At 56.1% G+C, this 12,706-nt stretch overlaps 1 protein-coding gene across 1 annotated transcript in view; it reads right to left on the bottom strand.

Moving 5' to 3' along the window:
• LOC144936944 (zinc finger homeobox protein 3-like) overlaps window positions 1–4,791 on the bottom strand; it is a 194,550-nt gene extending 189,759 nt beyond the window's left edge. Inside the window, exon 1 of the mRNA XM_078864187.1 lies at window positions 3,715–4,791. The gene's annotated coding sequence lies outside the window, so the exon portion shown is untranslated. The remainder of the gene's footprint in view (window positions 1–3,714) is intronic.
• Window positions 4,792–12,706: the final 7,915 nt, after the last annotated feature.

The following is a 12,706-nucleotide window of genomic DNA, read 5'->3' as shown; positions in this document are numbered from 1 at the left end:
GTGTGTGTGCCAGGTTGTGTGTGTCGGATAGCGTCTGTGCGCATGACTTTCATGCACACGACAGAGCAGTGTCTGTGCTAAAGATTTGCCTCTGCACGCTTCGCATTGGTACTAACACGTTGTCTACGTGGTGGCTAATCACCAACAGCACGGGCTTTCTCTTGTCCCGCATGCATCAAGACAAATACCCCCCCATCCCATCCCATATTGGATCAACATACTATTCAGTGCAGTTGGTGAGTAGCACCTTGTGAAGGCCGGCACTGTGGCACACGAGGGGATGGGTGGCCAACACCACGCGCCGGCCGCCTTTGTCTCCCCAGTGGCGATATTTACACACCCGCACCAGGTACTCATTTGAGGCTGAGTCGACCTAGGGGGAGGCCCCTGGACCGGTTCAGATGATCGTCACCGGTGTTGGCCGTGAGCGAGGAATCGAACCCGGGTCGCCGGGTTTTCGTAGCACAGCGCTAACCGCTGCACCACCGCTCCCCGCGCGCACACACAGCGCGGGATGTGTTGTCCGTGGACGCGCGAGTCCGAGGGAAGACAGGAGGATGACGGCCCCGTGCTGGGGACACGAGCTGGGTACACGATCTGGGTACACGCCGCGCGCATTCCGTTCCGGCACACGGCCGCCGGTGGGCGAACCGGTCTGGCGTGGTGGTTGTGCGCGGGCGCGGGCATAATGACCGCTGCTGGCCTTTCCCGGCCTCTCCGCCTCGCCCCCATTACCTAATCGCCACCCCCCCCCCCGCTTCCTCCTCCCCTCTCAGTCCCTCCTCCCCTACAACACCCCGCCCGCCAGCCCACTTCAACATCATCTCACCTCCCGTCCAAAGCAACAACCGCGAACCCCCACAACCACAACCCCACTCACTGACACACGTCTCTAACGCTGCTTGCTGCTGCTGCTACACGGCCCAGGCAGACAGCAGACGTACAGCCGCCCAGACAACACAAAGGGTTTGGGGCCACTACTGGAAGTCAACAACAACAAACGGCGGCAATGAGCCCCGTGGTGTAGAGGAGCGACATGCCCCGTAGCAGCCACGTCTGGAATATTTAAGTGCGCTCGCATTCCATGCCCATCTGTTTGTATAACGCACATTTCCGCCCAATTCTCCTTGCCCGACACCGAGGCGATGATAATGGTCGTGATGATGATGACGATGCTGCCCTCTCTCGCCGCGCAGTCTGGGCCCAATCCTCATTATTATTGTTCTTAACACTCAAGAAGAGCAACCAACCAGACACCGTACTGAGATGTCTCCTCCGCAACGTTTCGTCTCGACACGACATAAAAGCTATCGCCGTTTGCTGCTCACGCCGGGGGTGCGGAGCCGAATAAGATTCGACGGGAAGATGAGTTAATGAGGGATGTGCACGAAACTAGGGACAGACACACGGCACACGCGGCAAGGGCAACGCGAGTCCACGTGTTGTCGATATCTCTCACAACCATCACTGTCACTCACGTCCGCCAATGACCGCCCGAATTAATACAATAAGCCCTACTATCATCACCTATCATTTAAAATATATGTGCGTTGCGTAAATATGAACAATCTTTAAATCCGCGTGCACAAATTCGTATATTAATAATAAGTGATGTGATTGTGTGCCATTTTAAATGGCAATGTATTAAAGTAATATAAATATGACGCATGGTGCAACAACACAAATAATAATTGTCATCTTTCCGAGCATCGCTAAAAAATTAAATTCGTGAATACCCAACTCGCACGGGGGTGTTACCCCGTACGGGGATATCACTCACTTCGAACGAGGCCTATAATGTTATCTACCGCCCTCTGTATACATAAAAAAAAACCCATGCACATTCACGATGACAACGACGATGGCGGTGATGAATTATGACGGTGACCATGGTACACCTGAAGAGGCGACACAGCGAGAAGAGAAAATCGAGCATCCCCGACACTCACCGAGATCAGAGGCGGGCGGCTTTCGGCGACCGCGTTTGGCTCCGGCATTCGAGTTACACGCGGCGCGCACATTAGGCTGTGAAAACTTACTTTGGCCGTGTTAAACAGCAGGAATCGATAGATTGATTTTGGGATTCCGAAGCAGACTCGGGCAGCCCGCGCTGTGAAAAGCACAGCTCTGCGCTGTGCTGGATGGCTTGCTGCTGCTGCTGCTCCCAAACCCACGTCACGCTATTAACGCGGACTTGTAACGCGTGTGTTGGGGTCAATACGCGGCCCAATTTAGCGCAATTGTGCTCACGCCGATACTGTTGGCGCTATTCAAATGGCGAAGTCCATCACCGGTCCTTGAGCCGACCTCCCCCCCCTCCCCCCGCCCCCGCCCCAAAAAAAAATCACATTTAATTTAATTCAAAGGCAACTAAAAGTTAGGAAACTTTGAGGTGTTGTTACGGAATTTGAACGGCCACATCTATCTACAGCACTGATGGATTTTTATTCAAATGTAATTCAAATTGCAATTATTAAAATGCGAGCCGAACGCAATCCACGTCACACCGACTGTAATCGTGTTTATTATATTGTTATTATTTTAATTCTCTTCTAATTGTCCGCGTATACTGAAATAAGTCCATATTAGGAATACATCGACGTGAAAGACGGGCGGAGAACGAGACCACGAAATGCGTGACAAAGAATTATAATAGAAAGATGCAACAATGTCGGATGTAGTAGCGCACCGTCTAACCCTGTGGTGTGTGTCCTTTTAATGGCCATCACTGGCATTTCCATTGAATGTCACCGAGCAATAACACAAATGCCATCATAATAGATGGCGCATGTGTGTATATCACGGCATGCAAACGCCCGGCCATCGTTTTCGCAAGTAAGTATAATTAGCCTAAGTTGTCATAAATCATTTGTACCCATTTCTGAATCACCCGTGTAAATATGGCATTTGCTTGGACACACGCGTGTGAAGAACCATTCTGCGGTGACACGAACTTTAAGGGAATTCGCCTGAACATTTGTCGTGGGTTTTCCAAGGCGCACGATGACGATGGTGGTTTGAACGGAGACGATTCCACGTATTACGCGGCACGATGAATGGAGTACCCACAGGGTGCTGTACCCCATTCACGTGTCATCATTGAACGGCCATCACGGTACAACCATGACAACAGCGGCGACGCGAGCATGTGAAGTTGGAGACCCTCAGAAACCACTGAAGGCTGCGCATAATAAAAACGCCCATTTAGACCTCGAGTGAGCGAGGCAGCGATGGGCGAAAGGGGAGCACACTGGGCCCGGCTGAATGGCAACGGCGAGAGAAGCGGTTCCACCACGGGAAGTTGCCTCGCGTTCGAGTCCAGCGTGGCCCGGTCCCCAGCGGCTTTGGCTGCGTTAGCGTCCCTCTACTGACGGTCTCTCTCTCTCGTCCCCCGGAGCGCCGGGTGGGCAACGGGTCAAACGTGGCCAGTGTCCCGCAGCAGCGCGGGGTAAGCGAGCCGTCCCCTCCATCGCCAAGCCAAGGCGCCGAGTTTGACTTTGAGGGGAAGCCCTCCGCGTCTCTCCCACTCGGGAGAACAGCGCGGCACCATCACACAGCCGACCCCTCTCGGCCATCCTCCTCCACCCCCCACCCACCCACACTCCCCAACCCAAGCTCCCCGCCAAAGTAAAGTGAATGGGCCGCGAAAGAGCCGGACGGACGGGGCAGGCGCCGCTCTGCGGGCTCGCACTCCCAGGGCCACCCACCACTCACCTCGTCCCGCGGCGGTGACGACGAGGGGGCCGATCCGCCCCGGCGCTGCGCTCGGAGCCGGCGCCCCGCGCCGTCCCGCGTCGACCCCCCGATGCCGTCCTCGCCCCCCCTCTGTCGGTCTCCCCAAGGCGCCCGGCCAGCACGGTCCCATGCAAGCCGAGTCGCCCCCGCGGCGGCGGCCCCGCGGCTCGGCTCGACGGAACGAGGGAGGAGGCTCTCTTCGTCGTCTTCGTCTTCTTCCTCTTCGCGCTGCGCTCACGGCCGCTGCGTCCCCCGTCCCGCGCCCGGTCCCTCTCCGGCCGTGCGTGCGGTCGCCTCAGTCGCTCGCCCTCCCTCTCTCCCCCCCACCACCACCACCCCTGGCTCCCACAACAACTCACCCCCTCGGCGTCCCCTCCTCCTTCCTGCCGCTGCTCCCTCTCTCTCTCGCCGCGCTCGCTCGAGCCCCGGGCAGGCAGAGAGAGAGAGACTGGTAGGTAGCTTCGCTGCCGGCGCCTCGACTCGGCCGCGCCGTTCCCTTTCCGGCTTCTGCTATCGCCGCCGCCTCCTCCTCCTCCTCTCCCCTCCTTCCCTCGCCCGCTCGCTGCCGGGCTCCGTGAACGAGGCTCCCTCTGCCCGGCCGCGCACGGGGGCGGCTCTCGCGGCGCGCGGAGCCCGGCGCGGGGAGGCAGCGAGAGGCGCTTGGTGGGGGGGGGAGTCGCTCTCTGCTCGCTCTCTACTCGGCTCTACTCGCTGTGCTGGGGATGGTGGCGGTGGCGGTGAGGAGGAGGCTGCTGCTGCTGCGTGCCGAGTCGAGCCGCGCTCGCGAGCGAGAGAGCAAAAAAAAGTCGATGGGGCAGCGTTTAGCCGCGCTAATTATTTTATTCTTTTTTGTGTGCCGCCTGTCCCCTCTCTTCTTGCTCGGCGTGTAAAAAAATGGCTGATTGAGTTCAGTGCGCATGCCCTCATTACCGAGGCACGCCGGGAAGGTGTAATTAGCGAGAGATCAATATTCATCAGCTCGCGCCGAGCGCGCCGAACGCGACTCGTTAAGGAGGATCGCTCCGCCCGCAACGCGGCGAGAGGCGGGCTCCTTAAGACGCCCCGAGACACAGAAACACCTCCGACACCTTTAAGGGTAACCCACGTTTATTGTTGTTGTTGTGCCATTTGAGAACAGCGAACACCTCCGCTGCTCTGCTGCCGCTGCTGCCGCTGCTGCTGCTGTTGCTAAACAACAACAACAACAACGCCGCCGCCGCCGCTGCGCATTTAGCAGCGAGCAAAGCTCGGCGCCGCTTTAAACGCGGTTCGAGGCCGCCCGTAATGATCAACGCAGCCACGAGCAGCAGCAGCAGCAACAACAAAGACTGTAACAACAGCGGAGCTTTCCCGCGTTGTGTAGTCGGGGGGAGTATACTGATAGGCTCAGCGCACGAGAAGGTAAAGGGTTTTTTGTGTGTTCATGAAAGGGCAATTGCGTTGCTGGGTATCTGCGTCCTGCTCACAGTCGGCCGCCTGTGATCGGTCGTGCTGCATCGACTTGGTTCCCGTGCGCGGTGTTTACTCGCGGGGCCCGCAGCGGTAGCCACGACGATCCGAAGTAGCTCCCCACACCCGCCCAGCCCAGCCCAGCCCAGCGTGTTCACGACCACCGGCTTCATCACTTAAGCATCCCCCTTACGATGGACGACAACAACCATCACCACCACCAACCACCGTGCGACCCCATTCATATCAAACGACGCAGTTGAACACGGGGGCTGTGCATATTCATGGCTTGACGCCACGGTGGTAACGACCGAGACTTGTACACGTCGTAAGGCTGACATGATGGTCACGGCTGGTTTCGCAATAACTAAAAAAAACATTTCTCAATTTTCAATCAAGTGCATTGGGACATACTAGTGGAGGGAAGGGGGGGCACGGATGACCTCCGTGCGTCTGCGCGCAGCTGCTGCTGCCCCTGTGAATGTATCCCGGGCCATACCTCCCCGCGTCCGGACAGCATCGCGGCCTCTCGCGATCTCAGGTCCCCCCCCCCCCCCAATATAAAATATATCGTGTACTTTTATTCTACAGCCCAGCGGGGGGTTCCTGGGCCTCCCTTTTAAAACGTGAACACCATCTCGACGGTGGGTGAGGTAAAGGGGTGCTGGTGGTGGTGTGGGGGGTGGCGATTAAGGGGAGGGTGTGGATGTTGCGGCGTTAAAAAGGGGAAAAAATCCATGGCTAAACGCGTTAAAGACTGCGGAGCAGTAAATAACACGGGGAGAGCCGCTATCTCAATCGGAGGAGACGCGCAAAGCGTAAATCGTTAAGTGAAATCGAAGGATTAGGGCGAGGAAATCGAAGGCGCGGCGGGTTTGTTTGTGGGTGCAGCGCGTGCCGAGAGGCGGCACGCGGGTGGCCCCCTCTGCGCTCACCTCCTCCTGCTCCTCATCTACCACTCCTGCCTCTCTTCATGTCCCCTTATCTCTTCTTCCCTTCGCTCCACGCGCCTCCTTTGATTCTCCAACGTTGACGCGCCGCCCGTGTGTGTGGCACTGTCCGTGGCGCGGCAGTGGTCCGTCTAAGTATGGTCGTGTGTCATTACAGAGGACTCATCATCATCATCTGCTATTGTTTCGTTTCACCTTAAAGACTCGGCGCGTGGTTTTATTTTTGTGTCCACGCGTAATTATTACAATGGCCTAGAAAGTACTCCACCATGTGTGTGTGTATATATAGCGCCGACTATTTAGACGCATACACACGGGGGAGGAGTGCCCCTACTCCAACAACCCACCGCATGCAACGCGACATTTGTCAGACAAATAAGAGGCAGCAACCATTCATTCCTCTGCGGCGTGTTTATAATCACAAGTGCGTGTCAGTGAGTACAGCCAGTGTGTGCCCATGCTGTGTACACGTGTTTTGTCAAGTGGCTCACGTCCCCTCCTCTCAACCCCAACTGCCTCGTCCTCGTGTGTAGCAGCAGCAGCAGCGTCGTCGTTGTGTGTGTGTTTTATTAGCACGTTCTGCTGCTGCTGCCGCCGCCTCTGTCTCTGCCCTTTCCCCGCACTCAATCTTCTCGCGAATAACTCCCCGTGACTCGCTCGCGGCGCGTCCTGCTCCTCCTGCTGCTGATCCTCTCCCCGCGCTCCGCGGGGCTCCGAGTGGCCGCCAGACGCCCGTTACTATTTACCGACCATCGCGGGAAAGGTGAGTTATTGTAGGAGGTGGAGTGAAGTGACAGTAGAGGCAGCCACGAGAGCGGAGAAGAGAGAGAGAGAGAGGGGACGCGAGCGAGAGTGTGAGCGAGTGAGAGAGCGCGGAGGGAGCCACCGCTGCCGCGTTGAGAAGCGAGGAGGCACAGGGAGGTGGACACTCACTCGAGATGACCGTGAGAGTGACCGTGAAAGCCGAGCGGGGTCGGGCAATGAGCGCGGGCAGGCGCGGGCGCGCTGGCACGGGGACCGAGGCGGACAGAGATAAACGTGAGCAGAGGTGTTGGTGGTGTCGTTACGGGCGAGAATGATAAGTCGCTTTGGTTGGGGGAAAAAAAAGAGAGTTTAAAATCCCAGGATTAACCGCCGCCATTGGCAGACGACGGGAGAGTCGTGGGTCTTGGCCATGAAAGTTAACAGACCAAAGAACAAGTCTATCGTCGCGTCGTCGGTAGAAGTTCGCCGACGGGAGGGTGTGGTGTGGTGTTCGATCTGGATTCACGGCTGTTGTTGTTGCGTCCACACCGTTAAAACTTTGTCAATCGCGACACAGCCGAGTGGTCATCGTCGCGCGTTCGGCTCGGCGAGTCGCGCTCCGCGTTCACAAAACTCGACTGGCGATGCGTCAACAACGCGCGCCACGCAAACCCAAGCGTGTCGACGATTTCACAATCGCCGTTAATTTCTGACTGGGCGGACATTAACCGTGTAACGAGCGCGTTGCTGCTACCTCGAGTAACAAAAAAAACAAATCGGATATCGCGGTCATGTGAACGGACGAATCGCGCGTAATTATTCACATTTCAATATTTATCAGGCGTGCTCTCCCATTTCAATATGCATTTGTCTTCTTAAATAAGCGTTTGTTTCGGTGATGCGCTGAAGCGTTGCTGCACACTAGCGGCGCGCAGAGGAGGAGGAGGTGGAGGAGGAGGAGGCGCGTGTGTAGAGAGAGAGAGAGACGCCCTCTGTTGCTCGAATCGATCCATAGGTGACAGGCGGAGCGCGCCGCGCCCGTGCAAGCACGCAGCCAGTGTGGTGCGTTGGGAACCGTGCCGTGATTCACTCAACTACTGCTACAAACTCAGATGAGCTCGCCACGCTGACGAGCCTCTCGTTTTTTTGTCAGCAGTACGCGTCTAAAATGAAGCTCGAATTTCGGTTGGCATTTTTTGTTCTCGTGACAATTTGAACCCGGAGCCCGCGGTGTCTGCAGACGCGTCAGAGTGTTGTTATTCTCGCATAAATCTATGGTCCACTCAGCCACGTCATGATCGCAGAGTAATGATTGCGGCCGCTCGTTCGGTACGTGTGCACGTGTGTCTGTGTGCATTGAATACCAGCGCATCAAATCACAAATAAACACGACGCGAATTTTTTTTACAAAAAAATACGTGCATACGGACTGATACGAGACACGGTTACCTTACCAACACACAACACCGCAATGTGCATGCACAATTGTGTTAATTACACGCCTATTTGGTATCTACAAAAGCAAGATCGCGTATGTACTGTACATACACAACACTGATATTTATAAAGTCGCATGCATATTGAGTGGTATTCTTAAAATCAGCCAGAATACCGCTTTGTGTGCATATACACACAGCACGTCGCCTACACGTGTGTATATATGTGTATATATTCAGTCATACAAACGTGGTTCTGGGGGAAATTGTCAAATGTTGATAGAGAGCACGGTCGGCTACGTACGGCGCGAAATACGTTCAACATACACACAGAGACCACGTTACGAAGTAGCTGTACCCGACTGAGTAAGAATCGTCAGTCTTACGATACAATAAAAACCCGGCATGGTAAATGTTACGCGTCGCTTATATTTTTTACACACCGCTACGAGCGTCACAGAAACACAAAGCTCACTTGGAATGGCTAAGACAACAACAACAACACACGAAGCAGACGGGACACGCATCGTGTGGACTACACTCGCGAGGCGCGCACTGCGAGTAGACACCGATGCACGCGCTCCTAGTATCGATGTGCGGTCGTTGCTTTGGGTGACACGCAACAAGCATCGGCGCGTGTGGATCCGTCTCGTGTACACGGCTCGCCCCGAGTTCCACAGGCGGTGCCGATCCGTACACAACGACGTCCGCCCGTGTGCATCACCTGCCCGTGTGACGACCGCGCGCAGCGCCCGTGCGCACGCCGCGGCTTCTCTCGTTTTTAGTTTGTTTGATCTGCCGCATCCCTCTCCGCTCGCTCTCTCTGTCTCTCTCTCTCTCGTGCGTGCGAATGCACCGAGTTCGACGCCTGCCCAGGTTTACCTTGAGAATCCCCCCTCCTGATAGATCAGGATCAAAATGCAAGCCTACGACCACCTCCACCTTGCTCTCGATACGCAGCCGATACGCAGCCCCGCGAACACTCACGCGCCGAGCACGCTGACCCCGTCCACGACGCTCTTGTGTCAAGTCCATCACCCAGTGGTGTCTGCCAATGCCACAGATAATCGCCGCGCGTGTAAAACGATGCTGCACACACACGACATCCGTCTACCGTGCGAGCGACTCGGGTGATAGCCGTCCTCCCCAAGGCGAAGGATGACAACCTTGCCGTGGGACGAGTTGCGAGAGAGAGAGAGAGCGCGCACGTCACCCGCTATCGCGCGCGTGCTGCGTAACTCACCGCGAGTGAGTTGTTGGTGGCGGTGGTGGTGAGTGGGGTGAGCAAGCGAGGAGAGTTCCCGCGGTGCCCCGGTACTCGCTCGTGACTCCGGGGTTATTCCGCGGTGGTGGTGGTCGCGGTGGTGGCGGTGGTGGTGGTGGCGGTGGTGGAGGTGCACGCGGCTCGTCTGGCGGCCGCCGTACGGAGCGCCTCGGTGGCGACGCGGGGTTATAATCATCAAACCAACGCGTATTATAGCTGCCTTGCCTTTAATTCGACACAAAATATATACGTCATTAATATCAACCCACTCAAACCCCATTACAGGGAGCCATGCCACCTCCTGTTTGGGCTAATTTGGCAAACTAGAGGGACACTATATATATATCGTTTAACACGCATACGACGAGCGGTTAGCACGTGCGCCTTTGCGTGTGTGCGTGCGCGTGTACTTCTGTGTTCAGCGATCATTGTATTCGAGTGATTTATTTATTCAAAGAATCCATTTCATTCGCGAAACGTTCACCGTGTGCGAGCTTTGTCGTCACGCTTTTAAAATCGATCCCTTTAAGTTTTCTCAGATTTCTAAAAGTGCTCGCACACGCGTGCACACACGTGCATCCTCGTGCACACACACGCGTGCACGCCCACACACGCGCACTCATACACACACGCGTTCGTATAAATACACACACACACGTTCATACACACAGCTACTCGCGTGCGTACAGACACACGCGTAAGTATGCACACATGCGTGTGCATACACACGGGTGCGTACAGACACACGCGTTTATACACACACACGCATGCGTATACACACACGCGTTCATGCACACACGCAAAGATCCCCCGTATAGCCTTAACAGATTGGAGGGGCAAGTGCTGTTAGCGAGCACATATAAAGGCCGTCACGACACACGAGGGGGTGGGTGGCCAACACCACGCCCGGCCGCCTTTGTCTCCCCAGTGGTGATGTTAACACATCGTACCAGGTACTCATTTGAGGCTTAGTCGACCTAGGGGAGGCCCAGGACCGGTTCAGATAATCGTCACCGGTCATGACCGTGAGCAGGTTCGTAGCGCAGCTTGCTAACCGCTACACTACCGCTCCCCCACACACACGCGTACGTTCATATATACACACACACGCGTGCGTACATACACACGTGCGTACACACACACACGGGCGTTCATATTAACACACACACACGTGCGTTCATATATACACACACACACGTGCGTTCACGTGAGTCCGCATACACAGAACGTGCACTTGCAGGGTTATATGACCGCCGTCATCATTATCCCTGACATGGACAACATTGACTCCTTATCATTACCGAAGATACAGATTGTTTTGCATAATCATAACTGAGTGGGCGCTCTGGCAGGCTAGTACATTTACCACCAGGTAAGCGCATGGCACAATAGCCGTTGTTGTTGTTATCGTTGTTGTTTGTGTTTTTCGCACTTTGCTCGCGGGTAATCGGAACACTCGCAGCATGGATGGCGCAGCGCACACTCTGAACTCGGGGAATCACGAGGACTCATCCACACGCTCATCGTCCGCTCCACCACCACCACGACTCACGCCGCGTGAATCGGGCCAGTGGCCGGATTTAAATCCCTGGAAACCTCGCAAACTGTCTCAGAGGCAAGCGCGTCTAGTTACAATATTAAACCACCACCACTAACGACCACCACGCGGTCATCATCATCGTCGTCATTACCGTCGTCGTCACCATCATTGTCACCGCCGTTATCATCTCCGCTGTCAAACTGCACGTGGATGCATCGCGGACAGACCGAGGCGCGATGCTTGTTACCCTAAGAGACAGACAGCAAGACCGACGCGACTGGTAAAGGCGGACACGCTTCCGACACAAGTAACCAAAGAGAAAGACCCCCCGTATAGCCTTAACAAACTGTAGGGGCAAGTGCTGTTAGCGAGCACCAATGAAGGCCGGCACGGCACACGAGCGGGTGAGTGGCCAGCACCACGCCCGGCCACCTTTGTATCCCCAGTGGCGATGTTTACACACCGCACAAGGTACTCATTTGAGGCCGAGTCGACCTAGGGGAGGCCCCGGACCGGTTCAGATAATCGTCCCCGGTGATGGCCGTGAGCGGGAATCGAACCCGGGTCGCCAGGTTCGTAGCGCAGCGCTCACCGCTCCACCACCGCTCCCCATAAGTAACCACGCACAGCAGGGCACTGCAATGCCCCCTCTCCCCCCGTATTGTGCACGAGCAGCAGCGGCAGCGGCAAGGCCGCCCTGGACATGTTCTACTCACTTCTTCGTGGCTTTGCGCGATGTAGACTGTATATAGATATACAAACACACACACACCGACAATCCCAGCCCACCCCCCCCCCAACGTGAAAGGCGCACACGAAGGGGGGGGCATGTGCAGGATGTGTTGAATGAATGCGCGTGCTTTGACAGCGGCACCGCTAACTTTTTTTTTAACACGAACGAAGAATGTCTTTAAGAAGGGAAAGCACCATCACCACCACCATCATCACCGCCACCATCACCGCCAACCACAGCACCGCCACTCTTACCTGCAGCGACTGGACCGCGCCCATCTTTGGAGACTCCAAGAGGATGCGCTAAGATAGCAGCATCATGATCACGACCACTAACCACGACTACCGCTGCGACGTGTGCGACATTCTACTGCGGCGAGTGACGACGCCTCGACCTCTAGCAACGAGCAAACGTCGCTCGTTCAACCTCGCGGCGCGATGTTGAACGTCGCCCGCTATTCCACGACACACACGTGCACGTCTGCACACACACACGTGCACGTCTGCACACACACGTGTGTATGTGTATATATAAACAACAAACTGCCGCCGTTCGCCACTGAGTGGCGGTGACGAACGTCAACCACGGCGCTTCTTGTGGCCGGCTAGGTGCACCTTGGGGCGATCACGTGAAGTGACGGATCGCTCGCTGCGGGCAGGAGGAGGTCACGGGGCAGGCACAGGTGTTATCGCGGCGAACCGACCGACATCACTGACAGATGTGTGCATACATGATATAATACAAGACAGATCCCACCGTGTCGCCTTCAGACTGTAGGGGCAAGTGTTGTTAGCGAGCCCCTACGAACGCCGGCACGGCACGCGAGGGGGTGGGTGGCCAACACCACGCCCGACC

This window comes from Lampetra fluviatilis, chromosome 17, assembly GCF_964198595.1.
Source record: "Lampetra fluviatilis chromosome 17, kcLamFluv1.1, whole genome shotgun sequence".
NCBI classification, from domain to species: Eukaryota; Metazoa; Chordata; class Hyperoartia; order Petromyzontiformes; family Petromyzontidae; genus Lampetra; species Lampetra fluviatilis.
The sequence above is the reverse complement of the archived record's forward strand: the minus strand, read 5'-3'. Positions and strand labels throughout refer to the sequence as shown.